Here is a 20,575-nt window from a genome sequence, read left to right on the forward strand (position 1 = left end):
AAAAGTGTTATTGGAATACCAACTGACCTGGAAAATAGATCAAGGAGAGATAATTTAAGAATTATTATACAATCTGAAAACCATGATAAAAAAATAACCTAGATATCATATTCCAAGAAATTATCAAGGAAAACTGCCCTGATACTCTACAATCAGGAAGTAAAATAAAACTTGAAAGAATCCACTAATCACCTCCTGAAAGAGATTCCAAAATAAAAACTCCCAGGAATGTTACTGTCAAATTCTGGAGCTACCAGGTCAAGGAAAAAATCTGCAAACAGTCATATAGGAACAATTCAGACAGAGTGGAGCTTAGAGTCAGGCTAACGCAAGATTTAGCAGCTCCTACGTTAAACAATCAGAGGAGTCGGAATGAATACATATTCCAGGGGGCAAAGGAGCTAAGATTACAACAAGAATCACCTAGCCAGCAAAAATTAGTACAATCTCTGAGGTGAGGGGTAGAGGGGGGGAATGGATATTTAATGAAACTGAGGAGCAAGAATTTCAAGAATTATTGATGAAAAGACCAGAGCTGAGTAGAAAATTTGACTTTCAAATATAAGACTCAAGAGAAACATAAAAAGATAAATATGAAAGAGAAAACATAAGGGATTTGATATGGCTAAATTGTTTACAATCCCATATGGGAAGATGATACTTTGTAACTGCTAAGAACTTTATCATTATTAGGGCAGTTAGAAAAAGTATACATAGACAGAGAGCATGGGTGTGAGTTGAGTATAATGAGAAGATATTCAAAAAAATTAAATTAAGGGACAAGAAAAAGGGATGCACTGAGAGGAGAGGGAAAGGAGAAGTAGAATTTGGTAAATCATCTCAGATAGAAGCATGGAAGAGCTTTTAATGGAGGGAAAGATGAAGGGGATGGCAGGCAATACTTGAACCTTACTCTCATCAGAATTGATTCAAAGAAGGATTAACATGCAAACTCAATTAACTATAGAAATCTATCTTACTCTAGAAGGAACTATAAAAGGAGGCGGATAAGAGAAGGGAGGAAGCTAATGGAAGTCAAGGCGTATTGGGGGACAGAGTGGAAAGAAGCAAAGTATTTTTGAGGATGGATAGGGTGAAAGAGGAGAGAGAATAATAAATGGAAGTGGAGGAGAAAGCAGAATGGAAGGAAGCATACAGTTGGTAATCATTACCATGAATATGAATGGGACAACACCATAAAAGAGAAACAGATAGAAGAGTGAAATAAAAAAAAGAATCCTACAATTTGTTGCTTACAAGAAACACACTTGAAGCAGTGAGACACAGAGCAAAAATAAAGAGCTGAAACAGAATCAATTATATTTCAATTGAAATGAAAAAAAATCAGGGCTAACAATCATAATCTCAGACAAAGAAAAAGCAAAAATACATCTAATTGATAGAGATAAGCAGGGAGATTACATTTTGCAAAAAGGTACAAGAGACAATGAAGTAGTATCAATACTAATACTATATGAACCAAATGGTACGGCATCAAAATTCTTAAAGGGAAAGTTAAAATGAATTATAGGAGGGAATAGAAAGTGAACCTATACTAATGGGAAACCTCAACTTTCCCCTCTCAGAACTAGATAAATCTAAACAAAAAATAAATAAATGACAAAGAAATTAGGGAGATGAATAGAATTATTTTAGTGTTGTTGATTAATTTATTTTTAGGTTTCAACATTCATCTCCACAGGATTTTGAGTTCCAAATTTTGTTCCCATTTCTCCTCTCCCCTCATCCCAAAAAGGCATGCATTCTGTTTCTTTTTTTCAATTGATTTATTGTTTTAACATTCATTTACACAAAATTTTGAGTTACAATTTTTTCTTCCTCTCTTTCCCCTACCCTCCACCCCAAAATAGCTAGCCTACTGAATACCTTTTCCCCAACCTGTTCTATCTTATGTACTCCACAATCCTCCCTCCCCCACAACTTTCTAGTAAGGCAAGATGGATTTCTATACCCCAGTGCCTGTATATCTTATTTCCCAGTTGCATGTAAAAAAAATTTTGTTTTGAGTTCCAGAATTTTTTGTTTCTTCCCTTCTCACCCATCCCCTCTGGGAAAATAAAGCAATTCAATATAGGTTGTACATGTGTAGTTATGCAAAATATTTCCATAGTAGGTATATTGTGAAAGACTAACTATATTTCCCTCTATCCTATCCCACCCCTCAGTTATTCTATTTTCTCCTTTGACCCTGTCCCTTTACAAAAATAATTACTTCTAATTACCTTACCCTCCACCAATCTGCCCTGCATTCTATCATCCCCCCTCTTATTCCCTTCTGCCCTATTTTCCTGTAGGGTAAGATACCCAATTGAGTCTGTATGTTATTCCCTCCTAAAGCCAAATTCAATGAGAATAAGGTTGTCCCATCCCCTTTTACCTTCCTGATATTCCCTTTCATTGTAACAGTTTTCTCTTGCCTCTTTCATATGAGATAATTTACCCTAATCTATCTCTCCTTTTCTACTTCTCCCAATATATTCCTCTCTCATCTCTTAATTTTATTTTTTAGATATCATCCCTTCATGTTGAACTCATCCTGTCCCCTCTGTCTATGTATAAATGTATATGCATAGGTATACCCTCACATATACATTTATACACACCTACAACCTCCTATACATGCATATATATGTATGTATGTACATATACATACATATAAATTCCCTTCACCTGTCCTCACACTGGGAAAAGTCTTATGAGTTACAATTATTGTTTTCCCATGTAGTAATGTAAATAGTTTGACTTTAATAAGTTCCTTGTGATTTATTTTCCCTGTTTACCTTCTCATCCTTCTCTTGCTTCTTGTATTTGAAAGTCAAATTTTGGGGCAGCCATGTGGTGAAGTGAGTAAGAGAGCCGGCCCCAGTGTTGGGAGACCCGGGATTGCTTCCAGCCTCAGATACTTTGCACCCACACAAAAAATAACTGGCTGTGTAACCTTGAGCAAGTTACTTAACCCCAATTGCTTTAAAAATATTTTTGTCAATAAAAATTTTTTAAAAAGTCAAATTTTCTCTTCAGCTCTGGTTTTTTCATCAAGAATGCTTGAAAGTCCTCTATTTCATTGAATGAACATATTTTTCCCTGCAGCATTCTACTAAGTTTTGCTGGGTAGGTGATTCTTGATTTTACTCCTATCTCCTTTGACCTCTGGAATGCCATATTTCAAGACTTTGATCCCTTAATGTATAAATTGCTAGGTCTTGTGTTATCCTGATTGTGTTTCCACAGTACTCAAATTGTTTCTTCCTGACTGCTTGAAGTATTTTCTACTTTGTCTTGGAACTCTGGAATTTGGCTATAATATTCTTAGTAGTTTCTTTTTGGGATCTTTTTCAAGAGGCAATTGGTGAATTCTGTCGATTTCTATTTTGCCCTCTGGTTCTAGAGTATCAGAGCAATTTTGATTGATAATTTCTTGAAAGATGGTGTCTAGACCCTTTTTTTTGTTCATCATGGCTTTCAGGTAGTTCAATAATTTTAAAATTATCTCTCCTGGATTTATTTTCAAGGTCAGTGGTTTTTCCACCAAGATATTTCACATTGCCTTCTATTCTTTCATTTCTTTGGATCTGTTTTATAGTATCTTGATTTCTCATAAAGTCATTAGGTTCTGTTTGCTCCAATCTAATTTTGAAGGAATTATTCTCTTCAGTGAGTTTTTGAAATTCCTTTTCCATCTAGCAAATTCAGCTTTTTAAGGCATTCTCCTCATTTGCTTTTTGGACCTCTTTTGTCATTTGAGTTAGGTTATTTTTTAAGGTGTTATTTTCTTCAGTCGGGGTTTTGACTTACTTTTCCTGGTTTTCTCTCATCATTCTCATTTCTCTTCCCAATTTTTCCTTCACTTCTCTTACTTGCTTTTCAAAATCCTTCTTGAGCTCCTCCATGGCCTGTAACCAAATCATATTTTTCTTGGGAGCTTTTGATGAAGGAGTTTTGACTTCATTTTCTTCCTCCTGTTCCATGGTTTGATCCTTTTTGTCCCCAAAAAGGGATTCTATTATCAGTTTGTGTTTCTGTTGCTTGCTCATATGTCAATTACTTGACTTTTGAGCTCATTGCCATGGTAGAACTCTGCTTTAAGAATGGAGAGAGCCAAAAAACAAACAAACAAACAAAAAAGAATGGAGAGAGCTTTGTCCCAAATTGCTGGAGTTTTTGCAGTGGCCAGAGCCTTTAGGAGGGTGCTCTCTCTCCAGCTCCCACATGCCCTGGCACCTGGCCACATACCCCAGGACCTACACCCAAACTGCCATCCAGATCCAAGCAGGTTAAAGCAAGAGTAATTATCCTCTGAATGGTTGCTTGGTCATCCTACAATCTACAAGCCAGAAGCTTCTGAGGCAGCCATTTGGCACAGCCACCATGCCTTCACTGCTTCTAGCCCTGGGGGCAGGGGCCAAGCCACAATCTTCTTTCTGTCCACCCCTGTTCCAACAGAGTTTCACACTGACCTTTTACTTTGTCTTTGATGTTTATGGGTGGAGAAGTCTGAAAACCACCACAGCTGCTGGTGCTTCACTCTTCTGAAGTCTGCTCCAGCTGCTACTGGTTGGAGTGCCCTGGGGCCAAAACTGCATGGCTCATGCAGGCCTAGGATCAGCTCCCAGGCTGGGGCAAAAGACCCCTCCTCTAGGACTGCCAAGATGCCTTCTGCAAGAGATTTCTTTCTCTCTATCACTTTGTGTGCTCTGTAGCTCTAAAATTTGTTTAGTCATTTTTTACATGTATTGGAGGAGGTAGAAGCTGGAGCCACAGGGAAATCCTGTTTCTACTCTATCTTGGATCCACCCCTCCTCAAAGGCATGCATTCTAATTACCTCTTCCCCCAGGCTGCCCTTCTCTTTATCATCCCCCCCCCCCCCCACACACACACACCTTCTTTTATCCTAATCCCTTCTATTTTCCTGTAGGGCAATATAGATTTCTATACTCCATTGCCTATATACCTTATTTCCCAGTTACATGTAAAAATAATTTAACATATGCTTTTTAAAACTTTGAGTTCTACATGAGATGAGTAGAGTTTTAGAAAAAATTAGATACGATAGACCTCTGGAGAAAAATTGAATAGGAATAGAAAGGAATATATCCTTTTCTCAGAGGAATAGCACCTACACAAAAAATGACTATGTATTAGGGCATAAAAACCTCACAACCAGAAAAAGTAGAAATACTAAATGCTTATTTATCAGATCATATTACAATATGAGAATAATGCAATAAAAATTATATTCAATAAAAGGCCATGGAAAGATAGACTAAAAAGTAATTGAAAATGAAATAATTGAATCCTAAAGAGTGAGTGGGTCAATAAATTAAGTATTGCATGATGATCAACTGTAAATGACAGCTATTCTTAGCAATAAAATCATCTAAGACTGTTACAAAAGATTCATGATGAAAAATGTTAGCCACCTCCAGAGAAAGAACTGATAGTTTCTGAATCCAGATCAAGGTATACTTTTTTTAAAAAACTTTTTTGTGTTTTTCTTGTTTTGTGGGATTTTTTTTTTCTTTTGGTTTGTTTTTTCAGAACCTGACCAATATGGAAATATGTTTTGCATGTTTACACATGTATTCCTATATTAAATTTCTTACCATCTCAGGAAGGGAAGAGATAAGGAAAGGAGAAAGAACTTGGAACTCAAATTTTTTTAAAAAAATGCATACTAAAAAAATATATATGTATTTAGAAAAAAAATTAGATTTTTTTAAAAAAGGTTTTTCTTTCATTACTTAATCACCACCTTACATTCATTTATATAGTAATGACTTCTCAGAATCCTGATATGCTTTCTGAATACTCAGGGGCAGCATTATAATTTAAGGAATATGGTTAAGGACCCCTTGCCCCTCTCCCCCCGCCCCGAATAATAGTCTATAGTTAGTAAATTCCTAGTATCTGCCAGGCACTGTGTTAAGCATTGGTGATACAAAAAAAAAAAAAAAGACAAAAGATAGTCATTGCCCTTAAAGAGTTTACAGACCTAAGGTAGGACAACATTCAAATAAATGTATACAAAGCAAGCTATATAAATGATAAATAGGAAATAAGAGAGAGAAGGCACTAGAATATGGGATTTTAGTTGGGACTCGAAGGAATCCAAGAAGTTAGAAGGTAGAGATGAAAAAAGAGAACATTCCCAGTATGGGCCACAGGCAGAGAAAATGCATGGAACAGAGATACGGAGTGTCTTGTTTGGGGAACAGCCAGGAGGCTAGTGTCCCTGAATCAAGGAGACCATTATGGGTAGTAAAGTGTTAGAAAACTAAAAGGTTGGAGGGAGCTAAGTTATGAAAGGCTTTGAATGCCTAACAGAGGATTTTGTATTTGATTGGGGAAGTAATAGGGAGTAGCAGTTGATTCCTAAAGTGCCTTCCAACTTAGAGATTCTGTGATTCCATGACTGATAATAAATATTCATTATCCTCAGCCCATAATTATCTCTCTTCAATACCTCTAGGTGACTCAGAAGTCACTCATAACAGCAGCTAAAAGGCTTGGAAAAAAATGTTCAATAGGCCAAATCTCTTTGTTGTCAGCCCATGTTTGAGCTCACTCCACCCCAAGTCTCTTTTTCATCCAAGACAGGAGCCAAGGAAAATTTTATTTTAGGTTTTTGTTTTTGTGGAGGGTTTTTTGTTTATTTATTTTTACATTCAGGTGCCATGGAAATAGACATATCCAAGGACAAGCCAATAAAAAAATGAAGAGGATAGAAGTTAAGCAAGTTTATCATAACTAGTGCACAGACTGGTTTTCCCCAATTCCTTCCTGTTCACACTTGCTGTATATCTAACCATAATCACAGTGCTATCACAACTGGGATGCTCTTTAATTTTGATGACTAAAAGACAGCTGTTCCCAAATTGGCCCAGATCCCTGCCAGCCTTTTCAATTGCATTATACAATCAATTAAACTTCCTTGACCCCATTGCTGTCTCTAGATAAAATTTAGAGTTGACACTTTACAAAGTAAATCATGTGTATAAATTGGTTCTAATGACAAGTATAGATGCATAGTCATATGCAAATTGAATATTTTCAGATACCAAAATGTCCAGGAGCACTGACTTGAAGAAAGCAGTCAAGAAAATTTAACTAGAAAATTCACATTTCAGATATTTCACACTGAAGACAATAAGTCTAAGCAATACTGACACTAGAAATCTTCCCCTCTTTCATTGTAGCTATTTATTTCTCATTTGCTGGCAACAATGTCAAGAATCTTCATATCAGGTCCCAATTAATGAGGTCAGTAGAAAGAATCACCTTCTCTCATGACATCAATAATGTGGAAAATTGACTTTTGAACCTTAGCACCTCACCTGAAAGTGACAGTGAGAAGTTCTCACCAAGTGTGGCTATTACAAGAATTCACCACATTTAAGGTAACAGAATAATATTGTCAATTCTATGAACCACTTTGTAAAAAGGGCATTCATTTAATGGAACATACCCAAAAAAGGACAACCAGGGTGGCAAGTGGTCTGGAAAGCACATCATTTTCAAAATGGTTGAAGGAATAAAGGATGTGTTGCCTACAGAAGAAAAGATTAAGGAGAAATAGCATAGTTTTGTTTTATTTTGTTTTCTGAAATGCTTGCGAGTGGAGAAATAAGTCTGAGCTGCATAAGGATAAGAATGTAGCCAGTTATCTTAGGTGAGAAAAAGATATGTAACAGAAAGGAAGGAATGGACATCTTCTAGAGGACCAGAAGTTCCAAGTAAACGATGGAGAAATATTAGTTAAATAAAAGGAAGAACATTCTAATGTTTATCATATTTAATTTCTGAAAAGAAACAATGAAATCATGAGGTGATATATTGACTCTTGCATGAATTAAGTGAGGCAGAACTGCATGAAGTTGTCCATCTCACTCTCTCTTCCAGAGATATCAAAGCTCAGTAGCAAAACAAAAGTCAAGGCAACTGGTGATAACATGGGATGCCGTGTATGACCTTGGTATCTTCAATTTCTAAGTATGTTGATAATAGGGATTTGAAGATCTTCCCTGCCCCTTATATTGGCAAGAAAACAGTTACTTAGTACCTTGTTTCAAGTTTATGATTGTGTCAAGCATTAAGATCCAGAACTTGTAAAGTCCAAAGTGGGAGGAAGTTGCTGATATAACAGTAAGAGTTGGAAAGGGGAGGAGCTATTACCATACCTAAGGAAAAGTCCAAGCTAGAGAGCCAGAACTGCTGGGAGAGAGAGAACTGCTAAGATCCTGAGAACTTCTGGGAACTGCCACGGATTAAGAACAGAATGGAGAACAGAACTTGTGGCAGAACAGAGAACTGAGAACTGAACTGAGAACTGAGAAGAACAGAGGAGAGAACTGAGAAGAACTGAGAAATGAGAAGAGAACTGGAAGGAAGCAAGACTATGGTGCTGGTACTTTGTCTATCTGTTTTGATGTTACTTTCTCAGATCCTTCTGTTGATAGAGTATATTTCTGTTGTTACAGAAGCCCTGGGACCTTACTGCTGGTTCAGAAACCCTGAAAGAGGATTTTCTTGTTGTATGTTTACAGAAATTGTGGCAGAGGGTCTTACTGATGTTTTCAGAGGTCCTGAGACTATACTGATGATTTGTATTGAGTTCTCAGACCTTGTTGGTGGGTCTGAGTTGATTTCACAGGCAGATAGTGAATTGTTGAACTTCCCAGCAATGTAAATGAATGTTATTGTGGCTTTGTTAACCTTTGTCTTCCCAGGAACAGAAACTGTGAAGGACTTGAGGTGGACTAGACATTGTGAGCTTCAATATGGAACAATAACTGCACAAGGAGCTGGACAAGGAACTGAGAGCCATCTATCTTTGAACTCAGGTGATAGTTGGATAGATTCAGGCAGGAGCTGGGACCATGGAAGAGGAACCATAGAAGCTGAGAGCCTGCCTCAAGTCAAGATGAAAAGCCTCTCCTTGGATATTTAATGCAGACTGAGAAGATCATGATTTACTGTACCCTAGGGGTAGAAAACTTTGACCTTTACATTTAGATGACTAAGTTAAGGACTTCTCCAATTTAGAGAAAGAAGACTTTTTGATTGAAGAGATTAAGACAATATGACCTGGGGTGGAGAACTTTGATCTTTGTACTTTGTGACTGAATTAAGGACTTACTAAATGATTGAGTTATTAAATGAATGTACTTTGTTTAAAACTATGTGACCACCTTGGTGAAAACCATGTGGTCATTTTAGTGATAAGTTGTTATGCCATAACATTGTGAATGATGTACTTTGATTTCTGTGAATGTTTTGTCTTAGTTTGTTTCTGCATAAATAGAGAGTTCACTATGCTGTGTAATCAGAACCTTGAAACTATTCACAGTAGCAGTCCTCTGGAAAGCTGCTTGTACTTGGCTTTACACTAAGCTCTAAGCACTCACCAGCACCTGCTTCAGCTGTCTTCAAGGCTGTTGGAATAAATTGTTCTCATCCACCCCTTCTGCTGGGGAAAGTCTTCACTTGTTTAGGGTAGACATCCCCTTAATTCTCCTACTTGGTTTGAGACCTATCCATTACCCTCAACCTGGTATGAAAGATGGTAGCCCTTCTGGTGAGACAGTTTTACCAGGGTGCACTCACTGTTAGTGCTATAACTTCTTGGAGCTACTGGTGAGAGTTTTTGTGTCAGGTAGACACCAAAGGTAAATGAGCAGTCCTGAAAAGGGCTCAGCAAACCCTCACACCAGAGGTGCTAATCCTCCTTGAAAACCCCATATAGAACTGCAGCTTAAAACAATAATAATGGTAGCTGGCATTCCTATAGCACTTTAAGGTTTAGGAAATATCTCACTATGACATGATGAAATAGGTGGCATCATTCCTTCCATTTTACAGATAAGGTTAAGAAATATTAACTTACTCACTCATACCCACAAAAAAAATTATTAGAAGCAGGTCTTGCCTGTCTCCAATCTTAGCTTTCTTTCTACTACATGAGGTGATGTAAATGGCTACCTTATGAGATATCATTGAAAGAAACATTATAATGCTCATTACAAATAATGCTACATGAAGTGTTCAAACTCTGCCTATATATAAATGCCCAACCTCAGAGTGAGAAACTAATGAAGTTAAAGACTCCTGTTACTAAACTTCACTACCATACAGCTCTTCTGAGTTTTGCATTTACTTTCCTTAGTGTTTATAAATCAGGTGTTCTCATCTTCTTTTGTGGTACTATGCTCTCCTTTGGGAGCCTGGTGAAATCTATGGGCCCCTTCTTAAAATATTGTTTTGAAATGCATAAAATGAAGTATGTAGGATTACAAAGCAAACAAATTATACTCAAGAGTAGTTACCAAATTATTTTTTTAAATAAGTTAACAGACCCCAGGTTAAGAACTTCTGTTACAAATGATTACTTATCACTTGATTGATTACCTTGAAAAGGCCATTGTTCTTTTTGTTTTGGACAACTAATCAACTGGAAAATGTTCATTAATTCATTAACTACCATCGTCTTTCCATGGAGTCCTCTGCTTTAAACCTTACACCTACCCAGGAGAAACAATTTTTAATTTGCCTCTGCAAAAGTCATCCTTGACTTAACAATTGTGCTCTCCTTTTCCCCTCCAGGTGTTCTACCTCCTATCTCTCAAAGATTCCCCAAAAGAGTAGCATACAACATGTTTCTATCTTGAGCATAACTTTACTTTTCTCATTCAGTAATTAGATACTGTTAACTACTGTCTGTTTCTTTTTTTCCCCTCCAGCTATTTTTACTTTTTTTTAATTTATTTATTTTTAGCTTACAACATTTAGATTCTCAAGTTTTTAAGTTCCAAATGTTTCCCCCTCCATTTCCCCCACCCTCCCTCCCCAAGACAGTATGCAATCCATTACAGGTTCTACATATACTTACCCATTAAACATATTTTCACAATAGTCAAGTTGTAAAGAAGAATTATAAGCAATGAAATGAACCACAAGAAAGAAGAAACAAAAAGAGAGAGAGCAAATAGTTTGCTTCAATCTGCATTCAGACTCCATAATTCTTTCTCTGAATATGGATAGCTTTTTCCATGAGTCTTTTGGAGTTGTCTTAGAACCAAGATGAGTCAAATCTATCAAAGTTATTCATTACAAATACAATGTGTCTGTAATTGTGTACAATGTTCGCTGGTTCTGCTCCCTTCACTAAGTATCAGTTCACATAAGTCTTTCCAGGTTATTATGAAGTCCATCTGCTCCTCATTTCTTATAGCACAATAGTATTCCATTACATTTGTACACCACAGCTGGTTTAGTCATTCCCCAGTTGATGGGTAGCCCCTTGATTTCCAATTCTTTGCCACTACAAAAAAAAGCTGCTATGATTATTTTCTGTACATAGGGGTCCTTTTCCCATTTGTATGATCCCTTTAGGATACAGTCCTAGTGTAGTGTAGGGGCATTGCTGGATCAAAGACTATGCACATTTTTATAGTCCTTTGGACATAGTTCCAAATTGCCCTCCAGAATGACTGGATCAGTTCACAATTCCACCAACAAGGCATTAGTATTCCAATTCCCCCATATCTTCTCCAATATTTATAATTTTCCAGTTTTGTCATATAAATAACTTTAGCAAAGTTACAGGATATAAAATAAACCTACACAAATCCTTGGCATTCCTATATATTTCTAATAAAGCCCAACAGCAAGAAATAGAAAGAGAAATTCCATTTAAAGTTACGATGGACATTATAAAATATTTGGGAATCTACCTGCCAAAACAAACCCACCAACTATATGAACACAATTACAAAACACTTTTCACACAAATAAAGTCAGATCTAAATAATTGGAAACACATCAGTTGCTTGTGGTTAGGCCGAGCTAATATAATAGAAATGACAAGTTTATCTAAATTAATTTGCACATTTAGTGCCATACCAATCAAGCTACCAAAAGTTTGTTTTACAAAGCTAGAAAAAATATAACAAAATTCTTTTGGAAGAACAAAAGGTCCAGAATATCAAGAGAACTAATGAAAAAAAAATGCCAGGGAAGATGGCCTAGCCATACCAGATTTTAAACTGTATTATAAAGCAGCAGTTATCAAAACTACTTGGTATAGACTAAGAAATAGAGTGGTGGATCAGTAGAATAGGTTAGGTACACAAGACACAGTAATCAATGACTCTAGTAATCTACTGTTTGATAAACCCAAAGGCTCTAGCTTCTGAGATAAGAACTCACTATTAGACAAAACTGCTTAGAAAACTAGAAAATAGTATGGCAAAAACTGAGTATAGAAAAATATCTCACACCATATGTCAAAATAAAGTCAAAATGAGTTCACAATTTAAATATAAAGATTGATACTATAAGCAACCTAGGATAGCAAAAAAGTTTACCTCTATGACTTATGGAGAAGGGAAGAATTTATGACCAAACAAGAGACAGAGAGCATTACAAAATGCAAAATGGATAATTTTGATTACATTAAATTAAAAATGTTTTGCACAAACAAATCCAGTACAACCAAGATTAGATGGGAAGCAGATAAATTGGAAATAATTTTTACAGTGTTTCTAATAAAGGCCTCATTTCTCAGATATATGAGTCAAATTTATAAGAATACAAGTCATACCCCATTTGATAAATGGTCAAAGGATATGAACAGGCAGTTTTCAGAGGAAGAAATCAAAGATACCTATACTCATGTGAAAAAATGCTCTAAATCACTATTGATTAGAATAATGCAAATCAAAACAGCTTATAGGTACTACATGTCACCTATCAGATTGACTGTCTATTTCTTAAAGAAATCTAATGTTTCACCACCCCAACTTTTAGCAATAATAAGTAAAACAAAACACATTAAAACAAAAAACAACTCTTCAGGTGTTTTCTCAGATTAATTCCTTCAAAATTATGGGTTTAAAGTAAAATCATATAAGTACCTGCTTTTAACATTAGGATTATCTTTCCCATTTGTATTTGCAAACAATTTAAAATTATCCATCATAATTAAGGAAAAGGCCCATATAATTGAAATTAAGTGGTTTAGCAATGATTATTAAGGGTGTTCTTTTTGCAATGCCCTGGGCTAAATGAGTGGAATACAAAGAAAACCCATCAAAGTCATTAACTTCAAGAAGCTCTTTCAACTCCCCGTTGTCATCCTTTCTCTAGCTTCACTGTTTTCTCTTAAGCTATTGCAGTAGCCTTCTAATTGGACTTTTGACTTATAGTCTCTTTCCTCACCAATCCATTCTACTTGTAACTACCAGATAAATTTCCTTAAACATGAGCAGTACTATACCATAGCCTTTCTTAGTGTTTGTGTTGAAAAACCCCATCCAAAATTTAATCAAGAACAGGGAGGTCTCTCAGGATAAAAACAGGAATTTTATTCTCTTCCCCTGGAAGAAGAGGGCAGTCTTCCCCATGACTGGTCATGAGGAAGAGGCCAATTACAAAAGGCAAAACAAGAATTTATACCCTAATGCAGTCAAACCCCTCCCCTCCCCAGCTGTCCCTTCTCCCATTGGCTGAGAGGTGGGCTCAAGTCTTAGCACAAAATTTTTTCCCAATGTAAAATGACAGGAAAGGCCACACTATCCCTCAGTGGCTGGGAGGCAGGCTTACAAAGAACATGGAAATGGGGAATGGCCAATTCAAATGTACCTATCCTTATTTGTCAAACACCAAAGTGAAGAAGAATGTTGGGACTAAGAGCTTAATGCTGATTGGCAGCAAGGGAAAGGGGGAAGAGTCCTGAAGCAAGAGAGGGGGAGGGAGAAAGGTCAGCAAGGTTGGAGATTGAAAGGCTCCTAAAAGGGCTTGCTGCCGATTGACAGTAGCAATGGAGGGGGAAGAGGGGAAACTAAGAATCAAAACTGACTGAAAAGTTTTCACTCCCCAGACATTGAGAACCTTCAGTGATTCCCTCAATATCCTCCATTTAGTATTTAAAGCCTTTCACATTCTGGTTCCAGTATACTTTCCCAGACTCAGTGCCTATTATCCCTTCAAATGTTACATAATCTAGTCAAACAGGCTTACTTTCCATTTTGTGAACTCCACATTCCATTTCTTGCATTTGTACAAACTGTCCTTTGTGCCTGAGATGTGCTTTTTCCTCACTAATTCCTCTCAGGATGCTTAACTTGCTTCAAGAGTCAGATCATGGGGGAGGCTAGGTGGTTCAGTGAGTAAGAGTGCTGGCCCCAGAGTCCAGAGGACTCAGGATCGGTTCCAGCCTCAGATACTTAACACCCACACAAAAAAAATTGACCATGTAACTTTGGGCAAGTTACTTAACCCCAAATGCTTTAAACAAAAAAAGAGTCAGATCATGTACTTCCTCCCAAATGATGCCTTTCTTAATCTTCCCAGTAGTTAATGCTCTCTCTCTCTCTCTCTCATACTCAAATTATGCATGTAATTATTCTCTCACGTGTTCTATTCCTCCTTTCCTTCCCCACCCCCATAAAATGTAATCTTCTTGAACAGAAATGATTTTTTGAGTGTGTTTTTCTTTGTATCATCAGTACCTATAGCAATGCATTGCATATAGGTATTTAATAAAGGCTTAGTGGGTGGATTAAATTGAATTGGATTCAATGTATAGTCCATATTTCATATATTTCTCTTAAGTTTCCCAAAGATGGTAATCATTCCCTTTTGCAAAGAACCAGTCCTCCAGGCCTAGACTCTGTGATCTCCAAGTGTCACAGCTTTGAAGTACAATTCCAGAGAGCTCTTTTTCAAAAGCATTCTAGAACTATAGTTTTCTTGATCTTGGACTTCACAAAAAAAAAGTTGTCTCTCAGGTGTACTTTCCCATGTACAATATGAACTAATTTCTCTCTCCAGTTCCATATTAATGTAATGATTTGCTATCATTTGATATTCTAATTCTCCCAGAATCCATGTAGTATAACTCCCATCTATTTCTTCAGGAGAATATTTACTCCCTCCTCAGTTGTTTCTCAGTTCCCTGACATTTTTCCTGGGGAAGTTACTCAGGGCAGCATTCAATTTACCCAGGACTGCTTCACAAAACACCTAGATGCCTAGATGAATGTGGATTAAAAGGGAACATCCTCTAGCAGTACTATGCTCCAGTGGTGTAAAGGTTTATAGTCCCTGCGATGTTCCAAAGATGACTAATTTCATGTGTAGGTACATGCTACCTATATGAAAACAAATCCACTATACCTTGGATAGAAAATAACATGATTTTGTAAAAATCTCTATCACTTAATGGCTAACATTCTGTCAAGCTTCTAATTTGTCACAATTAGCTAAGATGGACTTGAGACTTGGGATAGTATGTAGTCACTGGGTCTGTTCTCAAAGACTTGCCACTTTGTTAGGACACGTCCAAAGAGGAGGACAAGGAGAAGGAGAAGGAGAAGAAAAAGGAGAAGGAAGAAGAAAAAGAAGAAAAATAATAATAATAATAAGATGATGATGATGATGAAGAAGAAGAAAAGACTAAAACTAAAGCTTAAAATTCCCTAAGGCTTTTGGGACACTCCATAGAATACTTTAAAGTTCACATAAGTCTTTACAAGAATTTTAACTTCACAACAACATGTGGGGTAGGTACTACCAGTACTATTATCCATATTTTAGAGAGAAGGGAACTGAAGCTCAGAAAGGTTTGTATTCAGGGAGATGAAATTCAGCAGGTCAGATGCAGGTGTGTCAGAAATCAAGCAGCAGTTTAATTAATTTTAGTCTAGTTCTTCTGATTCTGTTCTCTATGGCAAATTATTTCTATGTATGTATTGTGTATGTATGTATGTATGTGTAACCCCTGTCCCAAAACCCATTGGCATAGAACTCTCTCCTCACTGATGAGAATGAAGGTCCTGCCCTGCAGAAGGGATTGAGCAAAGTTGGTGAGAGATGAGAGAGCTGCAGTTTTTACCAGTTCCCTTTCTGGACTCCTCAGAGTCAGTATCCTTTGGGACTGGTCAAGCTTCCAATCTTCTTTGAATGTTAAGTCACTTCAGGTGCTCCTGGCTTCCAGCTTCAAGAGAGGTGATGGCAGAGGTCAACAGTGCTTCAGGCTACTGAAAGAAAAGAAAGGAACAGCCCTTAGAATACATAGATCTCTTTGAATGCAGGACTCCATTCTATTATATCATTATTTATAGGTTCATTCAATAACCACTGATGATGCTTCTACTATGCATCTACTCTGGGAAACCATGGGAGGAGTGGAGAGTCTTCATGTCCCTCTAGAGACTTACTACTCTAGAAACTTTGGGGAATTTCCCCTTGATTGAGATCCAGCACATTCTCTTACTCTCACTGGGAGAGTACTTCACTCTGTATTGTGTGATCAATATTCTCCTATGTATACCTTCTCTGATTTCTCTTTTGTTATGATTTTGGCCCCAACCTCCCTTCCTATCAGGAATGAAAGTCTCCCTTAGAGGAGGGTAGGGAGAAAAGAGGTAGAGATGGCTATTCTGCCTCCTGTTGAGTCACACAATGACAGGTCTCACCACTAATAGGCCTCCTATCTACACATGTGGAGCCCACTTTCTCCTTGTGCATGCATGTATATATGTTTGTATGTATGGTTGGTATTTGTAAGCAATTATTGGTTTTTTTTTTAATCCAGAGAAAATATTTTGCTTCTAGAAAGTTTATGAAGTATGAGAGAGACAAGTTATTAATTAAGTGGCTTGTGTGACCTTTCTCCTCCCCCTTCACTGATATTTTATTTAATCCCATAAGTTTCTTTTCCATTTTTTTAGTTACTTTAGTTCTCTCTCCCTTCATGTACCACAGTCATTTTTATTACATTTTTTGCTTTAAAGTGTGAAAATTTCCTTTTATTACCAAAACCTACTTGTTACTGTTCCTTTTCTTCTTGAAATACTCTCTTATCTTTTCTTCTCACACCACTAGTCCCTGTGGTTGCAGTTAAATTGGTAGACTAGTCAGCTGCTTCAGGCTGGACTTCAGAAGTATCTGCATCTGTCCAGGGTCCCTAAGGAAGGAAAGGCTGATTCTAAGCTTTGTGGGTTTACCAACTCAATTTTATCTTTTCCACACAAGGGGGCTTAGATCCTGGTGGAATGGATCACACCAATCTAACTCACAGGAACCTGATTAATAAACCAGAATGCTAACTTAATAATTTATCATTAGAAATATAACTGAGACCTGACCAGTATATTCTCTTCTTAGTAGAAAATCTACTTGGAAAACCACAAGAAGGTCAGTTGGTTGACTGAGAGGCAGTTCAGCAAAGTGAATAGAGTGCTAGGTGTATAATTAGGAAGGCGTGGGTCCAAATATCATCTCAGACACTTATTCGGTTGTGACACCCTGAGGAAGTCACCTAATTCCTCTCAGGTTTCAGCTTCCTCACTTGAAAAAGGGAAGAGTAAGAGTCTATAGCTTTTGCTGGGGCGATCAAATGAGATGTCAGGAGTCTAATGAATCTTAAAGCACTAGATAAATGTGAGCTCCTACTGATGTGTATAAAGTAAAAGCAAAGGAAGAAGCAGGGAGTTAGTGCAGTGGATAGAAGGATGGGATGGGAGTCTAGAAGACCTCCTGCTTCCCCCTCCTGGTGTGAATAAAAGTCTCCCTTGGACAAGGGTGGGAAGAGAAGAATCTAGAAATGTCTATCTGCCTCCTTTTGAGCCACATTTGGACAGTCCTTGAAACACATGGACCTCTTCCATGTAGGACTGCATTCTACTATACCACTATCTATTGGTTTACTCAATAACCACTGATGATGCATCTACTATGTGCCTAGCACTGTGGATAACGTAGTTGAAAAAAGAATCCATGTCCCTAAGGAGCTTACATTTTATTGGAGGAATTTGGAGGGAAAAAAAAAAAACCCAAAAAACCTCTACACTTAATAGCACTATATGAGCAAGTCACATCCTTACCACTGGTGATGGTCTCATTTTTCTCATCCATTCTTCACTATTCCTTACTAGCTATGGTTAAAGAAGGTAATGTTCTCTGACCCTGTCCCCAGTCTTGGTGGCAGGGAGTGGGAAAGGGCAGAAGAGTCCACATCAATTGTACTATAGCACACTATGCCTTACTAAGTATGCCTCATCTCATTTCAGCCCCAGTTGGTATTTAATTATATCATCCTGCTAATATATTTGCAGATAAATTCAGGATAATACCTATATTGTTTTATGCACTTAAGACATAAATATGACCCAGGAGATATCTGTGAATAAAAATATAGTCTTCTGTCATCAAATCATGATCTGGCAATTAGAAACTCATCAATTCCAGTCTCAGAGGCATCACTAAAGTACTCTTCTGGTAAGCTTTCAGAAGCCTCTCTGGGCATTAATAATGTCCCTGGGCTCCTGTGTCCTTGGCATTAAAATATTTCAGTGTCCAGGATCCTTTTTCAGGAATGGAATAAGAAACAGTGTTCTCATCATGTTAAGTTCCCAGGGGATGGGTACAACATAAACACAGATGAGGTATTTAAATTCTTCCTTTGGAAGTGCCATATAACATTTGGAGACAACAAAAGCTCATAAAATTTAGAGATCTTAGAAGTTATCTAGTCTAGTCCTTTTATTTTACAGATGAGAACCAGGGAAGGGAAATGACTTGCCCAAGGTTACATAGGTGGCAAATAGAAGAAGCCAGTCTTGAAGGCAAAGCCTTTGACTCTAAATCCATTTCTCTTTCTCTCTCTATTTCATTGAGATTCAATGAGTGTTAGTTTCATCTTCTATATGAGTGTTTACTTATCTACTTCCCCTGCAAATATTAAGCCTTTGACACCAATGGCAATAACTGCCATCATCACAACTAATTATTTATGAAATATTTTAGTGAATAAAGTGCTTTCATATACAATGTTTTGTTTGCTTCTCACAACCCTGTAGGTTAAGGTAGGAATCATATTTTTTTTCACATTGTGTAGCAGAGAAAATTGAGGATTTGAGAAGTTAAGTGATTTGCCTAAGGCTACACAACGAGAAAGAGGAAAGAAGGACTGAATTGAGATCTTCTGAATTTTGTGGGCTTTCTCCCTATTTCCTCCTTTATGAATAATGTTGTGAGTCTATTGGGTACAATGGAAAGAGCACTAGACTAGGAACTAAAGAATTGGGTTCTGGTTCTTTCTCTTTGTTTCTTTTTCTTTTTGGATGGGAGAAGGTAGGGCAATTGGGGTTAAGTGACTTGCCCAAGATCACATGGATAGTTTTTTGTGTTAAGTGTCTGAGGTCACATTTGAACTCAGGTCTTCCTGGATCCAGGGCTGGTGCTTTATTCATTGTGCTATCTAGCCACCCCTTGGGTTCTATTTCCAGCTACCTGCTCTATGACCTTAGGTTATTTCACATTTCCTAGCCTCAATTTTCTCAGCTATAAAATGGAAGCATAGGACTAGGTGATCTCTCCCTTCTAGCACCAGCATTCTATCATACTGCAAAAGAGGGTGTTATGACAAAATTTTCTAATCTGTAAATTGCAGGGATTGGTAAAATTAAGATGTTCTAAAAGGGTTAATAACCTTTCAATGAGACTATATAGTCTGACTCAATGAAATAAACATCCTCCCTGACATCCATGCTCCCTCATCATCCTGTTGCTTTGGGTAATTGTACTATTGTATTCCTTTTCTAAAAAGCATCTAATCTCTGTCAATGATTAGGTCTGTGCCCATAATCATATTGCTTAATCTCACTGAGCCTCTGTTTACTCATTTATAAAATGTGGATAACAGAGCTCACACTTGTGAATAAAGTGTTTTTAAACCTTATCATGCTGTGCAAATGTGATCTAGCCTCATTATCAAGTGAGAAAAGTAAGTGTAAAAGTACTTCCTATAGTGCTATTCAAATGTAAGGTATTATTTTAATTTAAACTTTGCATTAAATCATAAAGAAAATAAAATGTAAATAAAGAAACATTTAAGGGACTTTTCAATTATAGGACACCTATCATTCTCAAATTATCCAAACTTCCCCAGGAGACAAGACAGAAATTTATCATAATAAAAACTGAGAACACATGTACTTTTAAAATTGAAATTATAATAATAGTTTGTTTTATGCAGCACTTTGTGGTTTACAAATACTTTCCTTGAAGAAACCAGGTAATATAGATAATATAAATATTATTATCCCCATAGATAAGGAGTCAGACTTGCTCCAAGTGAAAAGGTCATGAAGTGTCAAATCCAGAGCTTATATATATATTGATGCTATCTGATTCCAAATCCCATGTTCTTTTCATGTCAGGGCTCATATGAATCAGGTGCATGAAGACACCACACAATTATAACAACAATAACATCAACAATAATTAAGTGCTTGCTATATGCAAAATACTGAACTAAGCTCTAGGGATGCAAACAGAAAAAGTAAGACAGTCCTTTCTCTTAAGGAGCTTTTATTCTAATAAGGGTAGAAAAGACATATAGGAGAATTCAACTGTAAGCCAGATACAAAGTCACAATGGTCCATAGGGTGCAGTTGCAAAGCAGTTGGTAATTTATACTCTTTAGTTAAATTTTCCATTAATAAAAAACATATCCCTTTTAGTCATTTGATGCTGCCAAGGAATTTGGTG

General features: G+C 36.9%; 1 long non-coding RNA gene across 1 annotated transcript in view; it reads right to left on the reverse strand.

The window, feature by feature from the left end:
- Positions 1–16,986, reverse strand: part of LOC138168617 (uncharacterized) — a 21,393-nt gene extending 4,407 nt beyond the window's left edge. Inside the window, exons 1-2 of the long non-coding RNA XR_011170158.1 lie at positions 16,848–16,986; positions 15,915–16,059 (exon numbers count right to left, since the gene is read on the reverse strand). This is a non-coding gene — a long non-coding RNA (uncharacterized lncRNA). The remainder of the gene's footprint in view (positions 1–15,914; positions 16,060–16,847) is intronic.
- Between the last annotated feature and the right edge of the window lie 3,589 nt (positions 16,987–20,575).

The sequence above is a fragment of the Petaurus breviceps genome, unplaced genomic scaffold (assembly GCF_028583685.1).
Source record: "Petaurus breviceps papuanus isolate PSGF00001 unplaced genomic scaffold, PetGlider_PUasm1.0 37, whole genome shotgun sequence".
Taxonomy (NCBI): Eukaryota; Metazoa; Chordata; class Mammalia; order Diprotodontia; family Petauridae; genus Petaurus; species Petaurus breviceps.